General features: G+C 35.1%; 1 protein-coding gene across 1 annotated transcript in view; it reads right to left on the bottom strand.

Moving 5' to 3' along the window:
• Positions 1-20,215, bottom strand: part of PKP2 (plakophilin 2) — a 136,986-nt gene that overhangs the window by 93,289 nt on the left and 23,482 nt on the right.

The raw sequence follows: 20,215 nt of genomic DNA, 5'->3' as shown, positions 1-20,215 counted from the left end.
GTAAATAGGTTTGGAATAGAGAATCCTGATGATAGTTTTGTAATAGCTCTGTATGTCTAGAATTATCTCAAGGGTGATTATGAAATTCTCAAAACAAATTAACTCACTGTAATTAGAAAAATGGGATATAGTAGTTTTGGACTGAAAAGGTAAGTTACAATTGTAATAGTAATAACTTATTTTATAGGCTTTAAAGTTTGTAAAACAATTTATGTAAACTATCTCACTTGCTTCCGACAACCCTTTAGTGTAAGTATTACAATTATCCCCACTTTATAGAAGAGGAAGTGAGGTTTAGAGATGTCACGTGACTATATCAAGGTTAACTCTGCTAGTAAGTTTTGAAGTTAGAACTCAAATCCAGTGCTTCCTGACCTCAAGTCCAGAACAAATATCTCACTATGACACACCTAATAATAACAGGGCAAGGCAACTTCCATAAGACTAGGATGCACTGGTTTATTTTAATTTTGCTTGATTTTTTTTCAATTAGCATGCATTTATTTCTGTTCCTCACATGTTACCCCATGTCTCCAATTTTAAAAAAGTAAAATCTTGTGACAAACATGTGTAGTAAAAAAAAAATTTCCTATATTGGCCATGTTCAAAAATATGTCTATTTCTGCATCTTGAGGCCAACTAATTCAGGAGGTAAAAAGCATGCTTTTTTTTTTTTATCAGTCCTCTAGAGTTATGGTTGGTTAGTAATTTTGATTAGAGTTCTTAAATCTTTTTTTTTTTGCTTTTTTCTTTTTGGTGAGGCAGTCGGGGTTAAGTGACTTATCCAGGGTCACACAGCTAATAAGTGTTAAGTGTCTGAGGCCAGATTTGAACTCAGGTCCTTTCTGACTCCAGGGCTGGAGTTCTATCCACTGCACCACCTAGCTGCCCCTAGAGTTCTTAAATATTTAAAAGTTTTTTTAAAAATCACATAAATTTTACTCCTGGTTTTGCTCACTTCACATCAGTTCATGCAATTCTTCCTAGGTTTCTCTAAAACCATCCCCTATTATAATTTCTTACTATGAAAATAATATTCCATTCCAGTCATTCAGTCAATAAACATTCACTATCTGAAAAGTACTATGCTACCAGCTAAGAATACAAAGAAAGGTAAAAGACAGTTTCTGCTGTTGAAGACCTCCCAGTGTAATAGAGGATGACAACATGAAAATAATTAGGCAAAGCCAAGTTACATATAGCATAAATTGGAAATAATCAACAGAAAGGAGGCATCAGGATTAAGGGAGATTGGGAAAAGGGTTTGTGTAAAAGGAAGTATTTTTGCCAGTACTTAAAGGAATCTGGGGAACCTCAACTAATAAATACCTCATTTCCAGTTTTTTTCTTTTCTTTCTTTCTTTTTTGTTTTACTACAAAAGAGCTGCTAGAAATATTTTTGCACATTTCCTCTGCCTTTGATCCCTTTGACCTGAGAAATATTACTGCTAATTCAAATGGCATGCATCATTTAATGACAATGGGAGCACAATGCTTTTAGTGACAAAGGATGCCTAATGCATTTAGCAACAATGAGGGCATAATGCTTAGTTGTTATCCAAAATGGCTGGACCAAGTGAGACCTCCTCCTACAAGGCATCAGTGTATCTGTTTTCCCACAACCTCTCTAAAATGTCATTTTCCTTTTTCATCACTGTCGCCAATCTGATAGATGTGATCAACTCACAGTTGATTTAATTTTCATGTGTCTATTAGTTATTTGGAGCATTTTTTCAGTGATTTATCAATTGAGAAATGACTTGTTTTTATAAATTTGAATCAGTTCCTTATATATCTTGAAGTTTTAACAGAAAAAAAAACTTTCCTCCCAATCACTTGGATTTTAAATTTAGCTATGTTAGTTTTATTTATTTAAAAAGCTTTATAATTTTATGTAATCAAATGTGCAAACACTGGAATTAATTTTTCTTTGAATATTTGATAGAATTTGCTTATGAATCAATCTGGCTCAAAGCTTTTTTCTTTTTAAATTAATTTATGGCTTGTGCAATTTTTTTTCTTGAGTTTGCCTTGGTTAGATTCTCTACTTCTTCTGATGATATGGATGGTTTGTATTTTTGTAAATAATCTTTCATTTTATTTATTATTTTATTGGCACCTAGTTGGGCAAAATATTTTCTAATAATATATTTTATTTCTTCATTTGTTGAGAACTTTTTTTTTGATACTGGTAATTGGGTGTTACTCCTTCTTTTCAATCCAGTTCCCAAATGTTTTATCTATTTTGATGTTTTCTTTGTTTCAAAAAGAAAAACAGCTCCTAGTTTGATTTATTAATTTTTTCCTTTTTCTTTTTGTTTTCAGTCGTGTTAATCTATCTTATTATTTCCAAGGTTTCTATTTTGGTGTTTAATTGGGGGTTTAAAATTTCTTTGTTTTCTAGGTTTTTTTTTAGTTGCACACCCAATTCATTGATGTGGTTTTTTTTCCCCCTCCTGTTGAAGAAAGTTTTAAAGAGATATTAATTTTCCCCTAAGGACTGCTTTGACTGTGTCCAAAATTTTTTTTTTATGGTGTCTCATACTTGTCATTATCTTTAAAGAAATTACCTACTGTTTCTATGATTGATTCTTTGACCTCCCCTCCATATTTTACAATCCATTTATTTAATTCCTCATTAATTTTCAATCCTTTCTCCAAAGGACTATTATTTAATATAAGTTTTACTGAATTGTATTATATGCTATACATTATATTCATGTAATTTGCACATAGTAATATAAGTAATGTATTAATATTATATGATACTCATAGTTTTATTGTGTTTAGTAAAGGATGTGTTTTATATTAATGCTTTACTACATTTGTTTGTGAGGTTTATGCCCTAACACACGATCAGTTTTTGTATAGGTGCTCATTTAATAATCTCTAGACATCTATCACAACCTAAGTTTTCTAAAATTCTATTTTAGGTCTTTAACTTTTTTTTGTACTTTGTTACATTTGTGTATATTATATGCTCTAAGAAGGGTCTATTGAGACCCTACCATTATAGTTTTACTGTCTATAACTCATTCAGCACTTCCTTTATGTATTTAGATGCTGTCATCTGATGCATTTATGTTAAGTATTGAATTATTTATTTATCTATTTTGCTTTTTGGTGAGGCAATCAGGGTTAAGTGACTTGCCCAGGGTCACACAGCTAGAAAGTGTCAAGTGTCTGGGGCTGGATTTGAATTCAGGTCCTCCTGACTCCAAGGCCAGAGCTCTATCCACTGTGCCACCTAGCTGCCCCAAGTATTGAAATTAATTCATTATGGTATCTTTTAACAAAATGAACTTTCCCTGTTTATCTTTTTAAAATTAAGTCCAGGGGGCAGCTAGGTGTTGCAATGGATACAGCACCTGCCCTGGAGTCAGGAAGACCAGCATCAGACACATGACAGTCACTAGCTGTGTGACTCTGGGCAAGTCACTCAACCCCAACTGCCTTACCCTGACCAAAAAAAAAATCAAGTCTATTTTTGTTGTCTGTCCAAAACAATGATTGTTAACTCTACTATTTTTAGTTCAGATGAGGTGTAATAGATTTTGCTTTTACCCATTTGTTTTAACTCTGTGATTCTTTATGTTTCAAGTGTGCTTCTTGTAAACAACATATTGTTGAATTCTGCTATATTGTTTTTATGGATGAGTCATCCAATTTACATTCAGAGTTGTGATCATTAATTTTGTATTTCCCTTCATCCTATTCTGTTAATACTTTGTTCCCTTCCTTTCTTGCTCCTTCCTTATCATACATAGGCTCCTACCTTCTCTTTCTTTTCTTTTACACTCCATTTCATGTTTCCTCTTCAAAGTTTAGGATTTGTTTTGCTTGTGATTAATCCCTGAATCTACCCTCTCTCTCAGTCTGTTTATTCCTTTCTCCCTATTTCCTCCCATTTCTTGGTTGAATTTAATATATTTTTACACTAAACTCTTTGAGTGAAGGAATAAAACATTTCTTAAGTGGTTATTATGGGCTGTGTTAAGCACTCAGAATACAAATAAAAGAGCAAGACAGCCCTGCTTTCAACAGCTCACATTCTAATGGAAGAGATGGAACAACCAAGGTTCCCCTTTCTCCTGAAATTAGAATGGTAGCACTAGGGATGTGGGAGTGAAGTCATGAGGTATTTGGGGATTGAATTGTGTAGTGGTTAGGGTGGGGGAAGTGGCCTATACTGCTTTCTTCTATTTCACTCTCTTAGCTGATCTTTCCCAAGATTATTTTTCTGAATCTTAAGGCTGACCACATTAACCTCCAAATTAATCATCTCCAGAGGTTTGTTATTACCTCCAGAATCATATAGAAATTCCTCTGTTTGATATTTAAAGCTCTTTACAAGCTGGCCTCTTCCTACTCTCCCCTATTATTTTTCTCTAAACACTCTAAAATCCAGGTACATAGGCTTATCTGTAGCAACTTGAAACAAAACACTACCCCTAGAATTCCAGTGTTGCTGATTCCAGGCCAACACCAGGTGAGCTGCCAGAACCCCATACCTCCAACTGCCAGCAGTTGAGTCCCCAGCACACAAAGCCAGTAACTAGGCCCAGGCTCCCAACACAAGAAGTTTGGGTCAGTGCCCCCTACTCCCTAGCAGGAGAGCTCAATCTTTTTAAAGGCCAGGAAAGAAACAAACACCATGAGCAAAAAAAAATGTACTATAGATTCTTATTATGGGAATAGTGAAGATCAAGACAGAAATTCTGAAGAAGACAACATGTCAGCAACCTCACATCTGGACCCTCAAAAAGAAATATGAACTGGTCTGAAGCCCAGAAAGCCTTCTTGGAAGAGCTCAAGAAACTCAGAAACATAAGACTTACTAGCTTTGTGACCCTGGGCAAGCCACTTAACCCCATTGCCTAGCCAAATTTAAAAAAAAACAAAAGGAAGAGCTCAAGAAAGACTTCAAAAGTCAAATAAGAGAGGTAGAAGAAAAACTGGGAAAAGAAATGAGAGGTATGAAAGAGAGATCAATAGCTTGGAAAAGAAAGGACAAAAATTAACTGAAAAAAACCACTCCTTAAAAAGCAGAACAGGAGACCCAGAAACTCACTGAGGAGAAGAATTCTCTATAAAATAAAATGGGCCAAGTGGAAAAGGAGGTACAAAATCTAATAGAAGAAAAGAATTTGTTAAAAATTAGAAATGGAAGCGAATGACTCTATGAGAGAGCAAGAATCAGTCAAACAGAAACAAAAGAATGAAAAAATAGATAAAAACTTAAAATACCTCACTGATATAACAACTGACCTGGAAAACTGATCCAGGAGAGACAATTTAAAAATTATTGTTCTACCTGGAAATCACGATGAAAAAAAGAGCCTGGACAGCATATTTTAGGAAATCATCTAGGAAAACTGTTCTGAAGTACTAGAATCAGAGGGTAAAATAGTCATTGAAAGAATCCACCAATCACCTTCCCTTAAAGAGATCCCAAATTGAAAATGCCAAGGAATATTGTGGCCAAATTCCAGAATTATCAGGTCAAGGAAAAAATACTACAAGCAGCCAGATAGAAACAATTTAAATATCATGGAACCACAGTCAGGATTATGCTGGACCTTGCAGCTTCTACATTAAAGGATCAGAGGGCTTGGGATATGATATGCTGTAAGGAAAAGGAGCTTGGATTACAACCAAGGATCAACCACCCAGTAAAAATGAGCATAATCTTTCAGGGGAGAGATGGATATTCAATGAAATAGGGGACTTCCAAACTTTCCTGATAAAAAGACCAGAGCGCAATAGAAAATTTGATCTTCAAATACAAAACTCGAGAGAGACATAAAACGGTAAACGGGACAGAAAAAACCCCCACGCTATTTATAAAAGCAAATTGTTTACATCTCTACAAGGGAAGATGTAACCCTTGTAACTTGTAACCCTTGAGAACTGTATTATTATTACACCATTTTAAAGGGGTATGCATAGCAGAGGTGGGTGTAAGTTGACTTCGATGTAATGATAAAAAAAATCTAATCAAGTGGGTTAAATGGATCTAAGTAAGTGGATTAATCTGATCTAACTAAAGGAATATACTGGGAGAAAAGGAAAGGAGGAGGCAGACAAGGGTAAATTACATTACAGGAAAAGACACAAAAACTTATTACAGTAGAGTGAAAGAAGGAAGGGAGATGAGCATTGTTTGAATCTTACTCTCAACAGATTTGGCTCAAGGAAAGAATAACATAGCCAGGTATGGAAATCTAACTTGCCCTATAGGCAGTAGGAGAGAAAAGGGGAAAGAAAAGGGAAAGGGGATAGAAGGGAGGGATGAAGTAATAAGGGTAAAGAGGAAGAAAAGGGAGAGGGCTAATAGAAGGAGGCAGTAGTCAAAAGCAAAATACTAGTGAGGAGGGAAAGGTAGAAAGGAGAAAGAAAAGCATAAATGGGGGAAATAGGATGGACACAGATAGTAATTATAACAGTGAATGTGAATGGGATGAACTCTCCCATAAAATGGAAGTGGATAGCAGAATGGATTAAAAACCATAATCCTACAATATGTTGTTTACAGGAAACACATTTGAAAAAGAGTGACACACACAGGGTAAAGGTAAAAGGCTGGAGCAGAATATATTATGCTTCAGCTGAAGTAAAAAAACAGAAGTAGCAACCCTGGTCTCAGGCAAAGCAAAAGCAAAAATAGACCTAATCAAAAGAGATAAGGAAGGAAACTACATCCTACTAAAAGGCACCATAGACAATGAAGTAATATTGTTACTAAACATATATGCACCAAATGGTATAGCATCCAGATTCTTAGAGGAGAAGTTCAGGGAGTTACAGGAAGAAATAGACAGCAAAACTATACTAGTGGGGGACCTCAACCTCCCCTCTCTGTACTAGATAAATCTAACCACAAAATAAACAAGAAAGAAGTTAAGGAGGTGAATAGAACATTAGAAAAGTTAGATATGATAGACCTCTGGAGAAAACTGAATGGGGATAGAAAGGAATATACTTTTTTCTAGTGGTACATGGCACATACACAAAAATTGACCATGTACTAGGGCATAAAAACCTCACAATCCAATGCAGAAAGGCAGAAATATTAAATGCATCCTTTTCAGATCATGATGCAATAAAAATTATATGTAATAAAGGGCCATGGAAAGATAGACTAAAAAATAATTGGAAACTAAATAATCTAATCCTAAAAAATGATTGGGTCAAACAACAAATCATAGAAACACAATAATTCATTCAAGAGAATGACAATAATGAGACAACATACCAAAATTATGGGATGCAGTGAAAGCAGTTCTTAGGGGAAGTTTTATATCTCTAAATGCTTACATAAAAAATAGAAAAAGAGGAGATCAATGAATTGGGCATACAACTAAAAAAACTAGAAAAAGAACAAATTAAAAATCCTCAATAAACACCAAATTAGAAATATTGAAAACCAAAGGAAAATTAATAAAATTGAAATTAAGAAAACTATTGAACTAATAAATAAAACTAAGAGCTGGTTTTATGAAAAAACAATAAAATAGATAAACCTTTGGTTAATTTAATTAAAAAAAAAGAAAGAAAACCAAATTACTAGTATCAAAATGAAAAGGTGAATACCACCAAGGAAGAGGAAATTAAAACAATAATTAGGAATATTTTGCCCAACTGTATGCCAACAAATTTGACAATCTTAGTGAAATGGATAATATTTACAAAAAATAAATTGCCCAGATTAGCAGAAGAGGAAGTAAAATACTTAAATAAGCCCATCTCAGAAAAAGAAATTGAACAAGCCATTGATGAACTCCCTAGGAAAAAATCTCCAGGGCCAGATGGATTTACAAGTGAATTCTATCAAACATTTAAAGAACAATTAATTCCAATACTATAGACTATTTGGGAAAATAGGTGAAGAAGGAGTCTTACCAAATTCTTTTTATGATACAAATATGGTGCTGATACCTAAACCAGGAAGAGTCAAAAGAGAAAGAAAATTATAGACCAATTTCCTAATGAATATAGATGCAAAAATTTTAAACAAAATATAGCAAATAGATTACAGCAACTTATCACAAGAAAAATACACTATGATGAGGTAGGATTTATACCAGGAATGCAGGGCTGGTTCAATATTAGGAAAACTATCAGCATAATTGATCATATCAACAAAAACTCACAGAAACCACATCATCCTCTCAATAGATGCAGAAAAAGCTTTGGACAAAATAAAACACCTATTCCTATTAAAAACACTAGAAAGCATAGGATAAATGGAGTCTTCCTTAAAATAATAAATAGCATCTACTAAAACCTTCAGCAAGCATTATATGTAATGGGGACAACTAGAAGCATTTCCAATAAGACGGGGGTGAAACAAGGATGTCCATTATCACCACTGTTATTCAATATACTGGAAATGTTAGCTTTAGCAATAAGAGAAGAAAAAGAAATTGAAGGATTAGAATAGGCAAAGAAGAAACAAAGCTATCACTCTTTGCAGATGACATGATGATATACTTAGAGAATCCTAGAGAATCAAGTAAAAAACTACTTGAAATAAAAAAACTTTAGCAAAGTTGCAGGCTATAAAATAAACCCACATAAATCATCAGCATTTCTATATATTACCAACAAAGCCAACAGCAAGAAAGAAAGAGAAATTCCATTTAAACTTACTAGACATTATAAAATATTTAGGAGTCTACCTCAAACAAACCCAGGAACTATATGAACACAATTACAAAACTCTTTTCTCGCAAATGAAATCAGTTCTAAATAATTGGGAAAACATCAGTTGCTCATGGGTAGGCCAGCTAATATAATAAAAATGACAATCTACCTAAGCTAATTTACTTATTCAGTGCCATACCAATCAAACTACCAAAAAATTATTTTATGAGTTAGAAAAAATAATACAAGATTCATTTGGAACAAAAGTCCAGAATATCAAGGGAAGTAATGAAAAAAAAAATGCAGGCCTAGCCATACCAGATCTTAAATTTTATTATAAAGCAGCAATCATGGAAACTATTTAGTGCTAGCTAAGAAATAGAATGGTGAATCAGTGGAATAGGTTAGATATGCAAGACACAGTAGTCAATGACTATAGTAATCTATTATTTGATAAACCCAAAGACCCCAGCTTCTGGGATAAGAACTCACTATTTGACAAAAATTGCTGGGAAAACTGGAAAAGAGTATGGCAGAAACTAGGCATTGATCAAAATCTCACACCATATACCAAAATAAAATCAAAATGGGTTCATGATTTAGATATAAAGGCTGATACTGTAAGCAGACTGGGAGAACAAGGAATAGTTTGCCTATCAGATCTATGGAGAACAGAAGAATTCATAACCAAACAGGAGATAGAGAACATTACAAAAAGCAAAATGGATAATTTTTAAAAAATTTTATTAATTTATTTTGATTTATCAACAATCACTTCCACACGCTTTTGAGTTGAAAATTTTTCTCCCCTTTCCTCCCCCCCCCAAGAGACGCACAATCTGATATAGGCTTTACATTTACATACCCATTAAACATATTTTCACATTAGTGAAGTTATAAGTAAAAATTAAAACCAATAGGAGGAACCATCAAAAAGATAAAACAAAACTCAACAGAAGGTAAAAATAAGTGATAGCAATTCGACTTCCATAGTTCTTTCTTTGGATGTGGACAGCATTTTCCATCCCAAGGCCTCTGGAGATGTCTTAGATCCTTGTAATGCTGAGAAGGGTTCAGTTTAACAATATTAGTCATTGCATAACGTGGCTGTTATTGTGTACAAAGTCCTCTTGGTTCTGCTCACTTCACTCAGCATTAGACCATATAAGTCTTTCCAGGTTTTTCTGAAGTCAGCCTGTTCATAATTTCTATAGCGCAATAGTATTCCATTACATTCATATACCACCACTTGCTCAGCCATTCCCCAATTGATGGGCATCCTCTCAATTTCCAATTCTTTGCCACCACAAAAAGAGCTGCTATAAATATTTTTGTACATGTGGGTCCTTTCCCCATTTGTTTGATCTCTTTGGGATATAGCCCTAGAAGTGCTATTGCTGGATCAAAGGGTATGAACATTTTTGTAGCCCTTTGGGCATAGTTCCAAATTGTTCTCTAAAATGGTTGGATCACAAAAATGGATAATTTTGACTACACTAAATTGAAAAGTTTTTGCACAAACAAAGCCAATGCAACTAAGATTAGAAGGAAGGTAGAAAGTTGGGAAAGAATTTTTACAACCAGCCTCTCTGATAAGGGCCTCATTTCTAAAATATATAGACAATTAAGTCAAATTTATAAGAACACAAGTCATTCCCCAAGTGATAAATGGTCAAAGGATATGAATAGGTAGTTCTCAGATGCAGAAATTAAAGCCATCTATAGTCATATGAAAAAATGCTCTAAATCATTATTGATTAGAGAAATGCAAATCAAAACAACTTTGAGGCACCACTTCACATCTATCAGATTGGCCAAGATGACAAAACTAGAAAATGATAAATGTTGGAGAAGATGTGAGAAAATTGGAACATGAATGCATTGTTGGTGGAGTTGTGAAATGATCCAACAATTTTGGAGAGCAATTTGGAACTATGCCTCAAAGGGCTATAACAATGTGCATACCCTTTGACCTAGCAATAGCACTTCTAGGGCTATATTCCAAAGAGATCATACATATGGGAAAAGGATCCACATGTACAAAATATTTATAGCAGCTCTTTTTGTGGTGGCAAAGAATTGGAAATTGAGGGAATGCCCATCAATTAGGGAATGGCTGAACTAGTTGCTGTATGTGAATGTAATGGAATATTATTGTGCTATAAGAAATGATGAACAGGCTGACTTCAGAAAAACCTGGAAAGACTTGTATGGTCTGATGCTGAGCTAAGTGAGCAGAACCAAGAGAACATTGTACACAATAACAGCCACGTTGTGGGATGCCTAATATTGAGAAACTTCACCCTTGCCAGCAATACAAGGATCTAAGATATCTCCAAAGGCCTTATGATAGAAAATGCTAGCCACATCCAAAGAAAGAACTATGGAGTTTGAATGCAGATCGAAGCATACTATTTGCTACTTTTTTTCTTCTGGTGTGTTTTCTTTCCTCTTTCTGGTGGTTCCTCCTATTGGCTCTAATTCATTCTTACAACATCATTAATGTGAAAATATGTTTGATAGGAATGTATACATATAGCCTATATCAGATTGCACACAGTCTTGGGGAGGGAGGGGGGAGGAAGAGGGAAAGGAGGGGAGAAAGAGGAGGGGAAAAATTTTAAACTCAAAAGCATATGGAAGTGATTGTTGATAAATCAAAAGAAATAAAAAAAAAGAAAAAATGCGTTTGTGATTTAGATATAAAGGCTGATACTATAAGCAAACTGGGAGAGCAAGGAATAGTTTACCTATCAGATTTATGGAGAACAGAAGAATTCTTGACAAAACAGGAGATAGAAAATATTACAAAATGCAAAATGGATAATGTTGCTTATATTAAATTGAAAAGTTGTACTAACAAAGCCAACGCAACCAAGATTAGAAGGAAGGTAGAAAATTGGGAAAGAATTTTTACAACCAGTCTCTCTGATAAGGGCTTCATTTTGAAAATATAGAGAGAATTAAGTCAAATTTATAAGAACACAAGTCATTCCCCAATTGATAAATGGTCAAAGGATATGAACAGGAAGTTCTCAGATGCAAAAATTAAAGCCATCTATAGTCACATGAAAAAATACTCTAAATCACTATTGATTAGAGAAATGCAAATCAAAACAACTCTGAGATATCACATCACACCTATCAGATTGGCCAACATGACAAAACAGGAAAATGATAAATGTTGGAGAAGATGTGGGAAAATTGGAACATTAATGCATTGTTGGTGGAGTTGTGAAATGATCCAACCATTTTGGAGAGCAATTTGGAACTATGCCCAGAGGGCTATATCCCAAAGAGATCATACAAATGGGAAAAAGACCCACATGTACAAAAGTATTTATAGTAGCTCTTTTTGTGTTGGCAAAGAATTGGAAATTGAGAGGATGCCCATCAATTGGGCAATGGCCAAAGAAGTTGTGGCATATGAACGTAATGGAATATTATTGTACTATAAGAAATGATGAGCAGGCAGACTTCAGAAAAACATGGAAAGACTTATATGGACTGATGCTGAGTGAAGTGAGAAGAACCAGGAGAACATTGTACACAGTAACAGCCGTGTTGTATGATGATTAATGTTGATAGACTTAGGCTGTCTCAGCAATGTAAGGATCTAAGACATCTCCAAAGGTCTCATGATGGAAAATGCCATCCACATCCAAAGAAAGAACTATGGAGATTGAAGCATGCTACTTGCTATTCTTTTTTCTTCTGTTTTGTTTTGTTTCCTCTTTCTGGTGGTTCCTCCTATTGGTTGTAATTCTTCCTTAGAATATCACTAATGTGAAAATACGTTTAATAGGAATGTGTACATATAGCCTATATCAGATTGCACACAGTCTTGGGGAGGGAGGGAAGAAGGAGGGGAGAAGGAATGGGGGGAAAATTTAAAACTCAAAAGCTTATGGAAGTGATTGTTGATAAATAAAAAAAAGAAATTAAATTGATTGTTTTTGTTTTGCTGTATTCTCAATATTTTAATTCTTATATGAAAGTTATGTGCCTTTCTACCAAGATTTGAAGAAAAACTACTCAAAATACCTTGTATGAACTACATCAGCATTTAGGGTGGAAAATGTGTTAAATTTTTCATGTCTTAAAGACTGAGTCTTTTTTCCCTCCATTTCCTTTCTTCTCATACTTAACTCTGTAGTCTGATTTCCAACCTCATCATCCAACTGCTTTCTTCAAAGTCAAATCTAATGGATTTTTCTCAGACCTCATTCCTTCTTGGCCTCTGCACCTGCTGACACTGTTGATCACTCTCTTCTCTTGATACTTTCTCTTCTCAGTTCTTATGGCACTACTCTCTCCTGATTTTCTTCTTACATATCTGATCACTTCTTTTCAGTATTCTTTGCTGGCTGTATCTTCATCCAGGTCATGTTTGCCAAACTTAAGTGTTCCCCAGAGCTCTAAGGTAGGCTTTCCTCTCTTCTTCCCCTGCTATTCCACTGGATGTGCTCATCAGCTCCTATGGACTCAATTATAATCTTTATGCTGATGATTCTCAAATCTATTTATGCAGTCTTAACCTCTCTGTTAGAGTCCAGTCTTGTATGTCCAACTTCTTATTGGACATCTGGGTAAGGATATCCTATAGACATCTTAAACTCAACATGTCCAAAAGTGAACTCATTTTCCACCCCCACACACTCACCTTTCTTCAAAACTTCCTTACTACTATTGAGAGTACCACCTTCTTCCCAGCCATTCAGACTTGAAACATAGGTGTCATCTTCGTCTTCACTAGTCTTGTTGTTTCTACTTTCCTAATATCTTTCATGTGTGCCCCATCCCCTTTTCTGACCCTGTCACCGTTCTGGTGCAAGCCCTCATTACCTCACACCTAGACTACTGAAATAGTTTGCTGGTTGGTCTCCTTACCTCAAAAATAGTCTCCCTACTTTGTCCATCTTCCACTCAGCTGTCAATGTGATCTCCCTAAAGCACAAGACTAACAATGTCAAACTCCTATCTAACAAACTCCAGTTGTTCCCAGATCAAACATAAAATCCCTCATGTGACATTCAAAGCCTTTCATAACCTGTCTCCTAACTTTCCAGTCTTCTTACATCTTACACCCCACCCCACCCCACCACCATATGTTCTTCATGACACTAGCATCCTTGCACTTCTTCAAACAGGTCGTTCCATCTCTTGATTTCAGACATTTTTACTGGCTGATCCCATATTAGGAATGTTCTCTATCCTCCACCTGGCTTCCCTGACTTCCTTTATACCAATACTTTCAAGTATTTTTTTTAATAGAAATGAATGTTGAAAAGCCTTTTCTGTATCTATTAATATAATCATGCAACTTTTTTTTATCAATGTAATCAATTATGTTAATAGTTTTCCTTATATTAAACCATGCCTACATTCTTGGTATAAATCCCTCTTGATCATAATGTATAATCTCTGTAATATATTGTTGTAATCTTTTAGCTAGTATTTTATTTGGGATTTTTGCATCCATATTCATTAATGAAATTGGTCTACAGTCTACTTCCTCATCTGCTAATCTAGGGAATTTATATTTATAAATTTATAAACTATATTTTGTAAATATTCCTCCATTTCACTTCAATTGTTAAATGTGCTGACATATAATTAGGCTAAATAACTCTTTATAAGTGCTTTAATTTCATCTTTGTTAAGTTGTAAGAAGACTGGAAAGGTAAGAGTGGGCTTTTTCATGTAGACAAATCTGGTCTCCACTAGATTTTAAGTCCCCTTAAGGATAGGATCTTTATCTTATATTGCCTAATAACCCCTTTAGCTCTAACTTAGAGCTTTGGTAGATGATTAATAATATTTGGTGATTAGTCTTCTCCCTATGTACATTAAAAATGTAATTGCATCTTAAAAAAAGTAATTCTATTTATAAATGCTCAGTTTATAATCAGCTTCTTAGGAACACAATTATAAGTGTATAAACCATGATAGATGAGCTACATCTTTGTTGTTGTTCAGTCATTTTCAGTTATATAAGCTCTTAATGACCCCATTTGGGGTTTTCATGACAAAGATACTGTTGTGGTTTGCCATTTCCTTCTCTAGCTCATTTTATAGATGAGGAAATTGAAGCAAACAGGCTGAAGTGATTTGCCCAGGATCACAAAGCTATTAAGTGTCTAAGGTCAGGTTTGAATTCAGGAAGATAATTCTTCTGACTGCAGGTCCAACATTCTGTCCAATGGGCCACCTAGATGCCTTAAGCTACATTAGTAAAAACAAGAATGTAATGGGAATTCCTGCTAAGAGGTAAGTAAAAACCCTGAACACCAGACCAAATATTCATTAAAAAAAAATTCAATTAGAAAATACAGTAAGGGACTTTCCATAACTGCACAAAAAGCTTAGCTGAGGGTTTTGTTTTGTTTTTTCTACCTGCAAAGCCAATACCAGTACTGGTAGTGTCCCACTATGACCAGATATGTAGTCAGGGTTATACAAGGTATGTATCTGTAACCTTTAAGATTCTGTGTCTGGGGGGCAGCTAGGTGGTTCAGTGGATAGAGCACCAGCCCTAGATTCAAAAGGACCTGAGTTCAAATCTGGCTTTAGACACTTACTAGCTGTGTGACCCTGGGGAAGTCACTTAACCCTCACTGCCCAACCAAAAAAAAAAAAAGAATAACAACAACAAGCAAAACAAAACAAAACAAAAAGATTCTGTGTCAGAATGAAGAAGCAAGAAAGGAGGGCTTCCCTGAAAAAGCTCCAGGCTAATCAGGAAGACCCAGGGAGCTGCAGCAGGAGGTACAGTGCCATGCAGAGTTCAGACTGGGACACAGTCCAGGGCTCTCAGTTCCCTAACATTTTGTCCTCAGACATGAGAGGGAGCACTCTGAACCTGAAATGCCTGATTTGAAAGAGTTAACTATGAGAGGTGAAGATCAGTGCAGTAACCCAGGAGAATGAGGGCAGACCAAGTAGGGCTGAACACCTCACTCAAAAGACTTGATTCAGGCACTGTAGCTGGAGGGATGAATAAATCAAAGCAAACATCAACCAGTATCAAAAAATTGTTGCAAATCCTATTCCATAAAAGCTGCAAGCCAAGATTCAAAGAAAAAAAATGCATTTTCCTCAAGGACTACATGAGTGCCCAGAAGAAATGAAGCTCTTGAGGAAAGAAATGGAAGGAGAAAAGAGTAGTTTAGAAGAGAAAGTGGTATACCTCACCTAAGAAATAGCATCTCTTAAAACTTAAATAGCCCCCCCAAAAAATCAATGACTCCATAAGACAGCAACAAATGTTAGAAAAAAATCAAAAGACTGAAAAAATAGAAGAAAATGTATGATATCTGATATATATGTTCATATATATATATATGTATATCAGATTATTCACATATATATATGTGTGTGTGTGTGTGTGTGTGTATATATATAAACTTGATCTGGAAACAGGTCAACAAGAGATAAGTTAAAAATCATTAGAATCTTTGAGAATCATGTTTAAAAAAGAAAAAACCTCAAGAGTGTATAAATGAAAACTATCAAAACCCAAAGGCAAAGCAACCAAAAATTAATTAATTAATTAATTTTCTTCAAAAAGGATTCAACAATTGCCTCCTGAAAGGAAAAGTTCCAGAAATGTCATTGCCAAAATCCAAAGGTCTTGTGTCAAAAAAAATTTGTTGTTTACTTTTTTTCAGTCACATTGACCCTTTGTGACATCATTTGGAGTGTTCTTAGCAAACATAGTAGAGTGGTTTGTCATTTCCTTCTCTAGATCATTTAACAGATGAAGAAATGGAGACATGCAGGATTAAGTGACTTTCCCAGGGTCACACAGCTAGTATCTGAGTTAAGTGTCTGAGGCTGGATTCAAACTCAGGTTTTCTGACTCCAGACCTGGCACTTCATCCACTGCACCACCTAGCTAAAAGAAGAAAAAATAATACTACAAACAAAAATACTAGAAAAACCTTTAGGTATCACAGAATTACATTCAGGATCACAGAAGACCTAGCAGTTTCTACCATATCTACTTTCATTCTTCTCCAGGCTCTCACCTCTCTGGACTTTCTCTACTGTACCAAAAAAGCCTCCTCACCTTTGAAGTTCATTTCACTCTTGAATTTCTCACACTGGAAGTAAGTAATCTTCCACTGTATAGCTTCTATCTCTGATTGGCTATTTCCTTAAAGAACCTCCATTTTGCAGAAAATTCCCAAGCCAGCTTTGTCTTCTTTGCTCTCCAAGTTCCAGTACTGACTCTTGGACTTTCTCTACTATGTTTTCCCTCTCCTCCCACAGGGTACCTTCTCCTTTTACCCCTTTCCCCAATTTTCCTTCCCACTTTACAACTTGCTTTTATGTAATGATTTTCTGCATTAGACATTTAAATTGCCTCTTATACAAGTGGGGAATGTTGAATAAATTGTAGGATATCGATATAATTGAATATTTTTGTTCTCTAAGAAATGATGAAAGATATGATCTCAGAGAATCTTAGGTAGGATGAATGAACACAAGGTAAAATGAACAGAACCAAGAGAATATTTTATACTAAGAAAAGAACATTGTAAAGAAAGTAGCTTTGAAAGGCTTAAGAATTCAGGGCAAAGCAATGACCAATTGCATCTCTGGAAGACATATAATGGGGCATGTTAACCACCTCCTACTGGAGAAGTGATGGAGATAAAGTATAGAGGCATAAATTTTTGGACATGGCTACTGTGTGGATTTGTTTTGCTTGACTATTTTTATTTATTACAAGGGCCACCCACCTCTTTCTTTCTGTAGTTTAATGGGTCAGAGAAGAAAAGCGTTAGCAATAGTGATGACTACAACAAAAAAGAATATCATTTTAACCCTTTTAAAAATATATAGAAAATAACCAAGGAAGTTCATAAGGAAGCACAGACAAGCAGGAAAGTGACGTATAGAATTTATGATAGTCAACTAGCATTTATTAAACACCTACTATGTACCAGGCATTGTGCCTAGAGACACATAGTTTCACATAGAATCTTCTTTTTGACTTCTGCTGTCTGTATGATAATGCTCTTTGTCAATATAAATAAATAAATAAATGAACAAATAAATATAATTTTTATTAAAAAAGAAAAAGTGTACCACATAAAAGTTAAGTGACAATTAGGTACATAGTTGAGAACAGAACTGAAATAGGGAAAAATTGGGTAGAGCTAAAATAGCAGAGTAGCCAGAAGAAAAGCCAAGCTGGTGCACCAGATTAAGTCCTGATCAGGAAATCCAAGGAAAAAAACCACAGTGAATCAATTTTCTACACTAGGGCACTGTAAGGAAACATATAAAGGCCTGAGGACATCAAGGAGAGCAGCCAGAGCATTCCTGGGCAGAAAATGAAGAAGGAACAAGGCTGTAATCCAGTAAAAAGGGGGTCCCAAACCACACAGAGGAGTCCAATCTTTTACAGGACACAGTAACAGGTGCCATTGATAACTCTGTCACTTACCACATAGTTTGAGATCACAGAGATAGAGGAGGGACCTATGCCTAGGGGTGACTTTCTAAGATGAAGAGCAGTCAAGAGTACTAGGCTATGTATTGAGCAAAGAGCAAGTTCAGAAGCAAGATGTAACTGTGTGGCCAGAACCAAGAGTGGAGTGGAATTTTATTTCAAGTCCCTAGACCAGTCTGGATTGTATAAAAAATCCACATCAGGAATCCCAGACCAAAGGAAGCCTGGAGTTTTGTCACTCTAAACCAGAAAAGCTTTTCTGCTGGCTAACAGTGCCCGAGTCTAGGCAGCAGTCTACTGGAATTCCAACAAAGGGCAAGCACACAAGTATGTTGCTTAGAATGAAACCCAGGTTGGAAACTTGCAGATCTTAGATGAGACCAGTGGGAAGTAGTGATCAAACTTTATATTTAATACATGTACAAGTCACAGAAAACATGTTTCCATATTAGTCATGTTGTGAAAGAAAACACAGAGCAACCTCCCCACCACCACCCACACCCACACAATAAAGAAAGTAAAAAATGGTGGCAGCTAGGTGGTGCAATAGATAGACCACTGGCCCTGGAATCAGGAGGATCTGAGTTCAAATCCAGCCTTAGACATTTGACACTTACCAGCTCTGTGACCCTGGGCAAGTCATTTAACCCCATTGCCTAGCCAAAAAAAAAGGCAAAAAATAGTATACCTCCATCTGCATTCAGACTCCAGCAGTTCTTTTTATGGAGGCATTTTTCATCATAAGTCCTTTGGAATTGTCTTCGATCATTATGTTGCTGAGAATAGCTAAGTCATTCACAGTTGATCTTCCTCACAATATTGCTGTTAACTGTGTACAATGTTCTCTTGGTTCTGCTTTCTTCATTTTGTATCAGTTCATGTAGGTCTTTCCAGGTTTTTCTGAAAGCATTTCATCACAATCATATACCACCATTTGTTTAGCCATTCACCATTTGATACCATCCCCTCAGTTTCCAATTCTTTGCCACCACAAAAAGAGCTGCTAATTATTTTTGTACTTTTGTTCCTTCTCCTTTTTTAAAATCTCTTTGGGATACAGACCTAGCAGTGGTATTTCTGTGTCAAAGGGTATGCAGTTTTATAGCCCTCTGGTCATATTTCCAAATTGCTCACCAGAATGGTTGGATCAGTTCACAACTCCAACAACAATGTATTAATGTCTCAATTAAATAAAACAAGAATTAAAAAAAAAACTGAAAATGATTTTAAAAACCAAATTAGGGAGCTAAAGGAAAAATATTAGAAAATTCATTTATCTATGAAATAAAGATTTAGAAACATAATTAACAGCATAGAATAGGAGGTAGGAAATCTTATCTCCTTCTCCTGCAAAAAACTCTGTGAAAATTAGAATGGACTAAAATGGAAGTTGACTCAAACAATACAAAAGCTATTTGAAAAAAATTAAGAAAAGAAAGGATCCTACTAGATCCTTGTATGACATGGTCTTGATACCTTAACTAGGGAGAGTCAAAATAGAAAAAGAAGACCAATATCCATAATGAACATTGATTAAAAAAGTTGAATAAAATTTTAGCAAGAGGATTACAGCAACATTTCACAAATTTTACATACTGTGACCAGCTTGGTTTTATACCAGGAATGCAAGGCAGATTCAATATTAGAAAAACTATAATTGACCATATTAATAACAAAGACAACAAAAATCATATGATTATATCAATAGATACCTTTGAAAAGACATAAAACCCATTCCTCCTTTTTTTTAAGTAGAAAGCATAGAACTGACATAAAAGGATATTTCTTTAATATGATAAGCACTCTCTATCTAAAAACATGGGCTAGTCTTTAATAGGGATTAAATGGGGGGCTTTTCCAGTAATATGAGAGATCACCATTACTTTCAGTATAGCACTAGAAATACTAGCTATAGTATAAGAAAAAGGAAGTGAAGGAATAACCATAGAGAAAGAGAAAAGGAATATTGATTTTCGTAGATGGGATGATAACTTAGAGAATCCTAGTGAGTCAATTAAAAATTAATTGCATAATATATTAAATGCAGAATATAAACAAACCTGCACAAATCATTGGCATTTCTATACGTTACCATCAAAATCTATT

Source organism: Phascolarctos cinereus, unplaced genomic scaffold (genome assembly GCF_003287225.1).
Source record: "Phascolarctos cinereus isolate Bilbo 61053 unplaced genomic scaffold, phaCin_HiC Scaffold_1;HRSCAF=81, whole genome shotgun sequence".
NCBI lineage: Eukaryota > Metazoa > Chordata > Mammalia > Diprotodontia > Phascolarctidae > Phascolarctos > Phascolarctos cinereus.
This window is presented reverse-complemented; position numbering and strand designations above follow the sequence as displayed.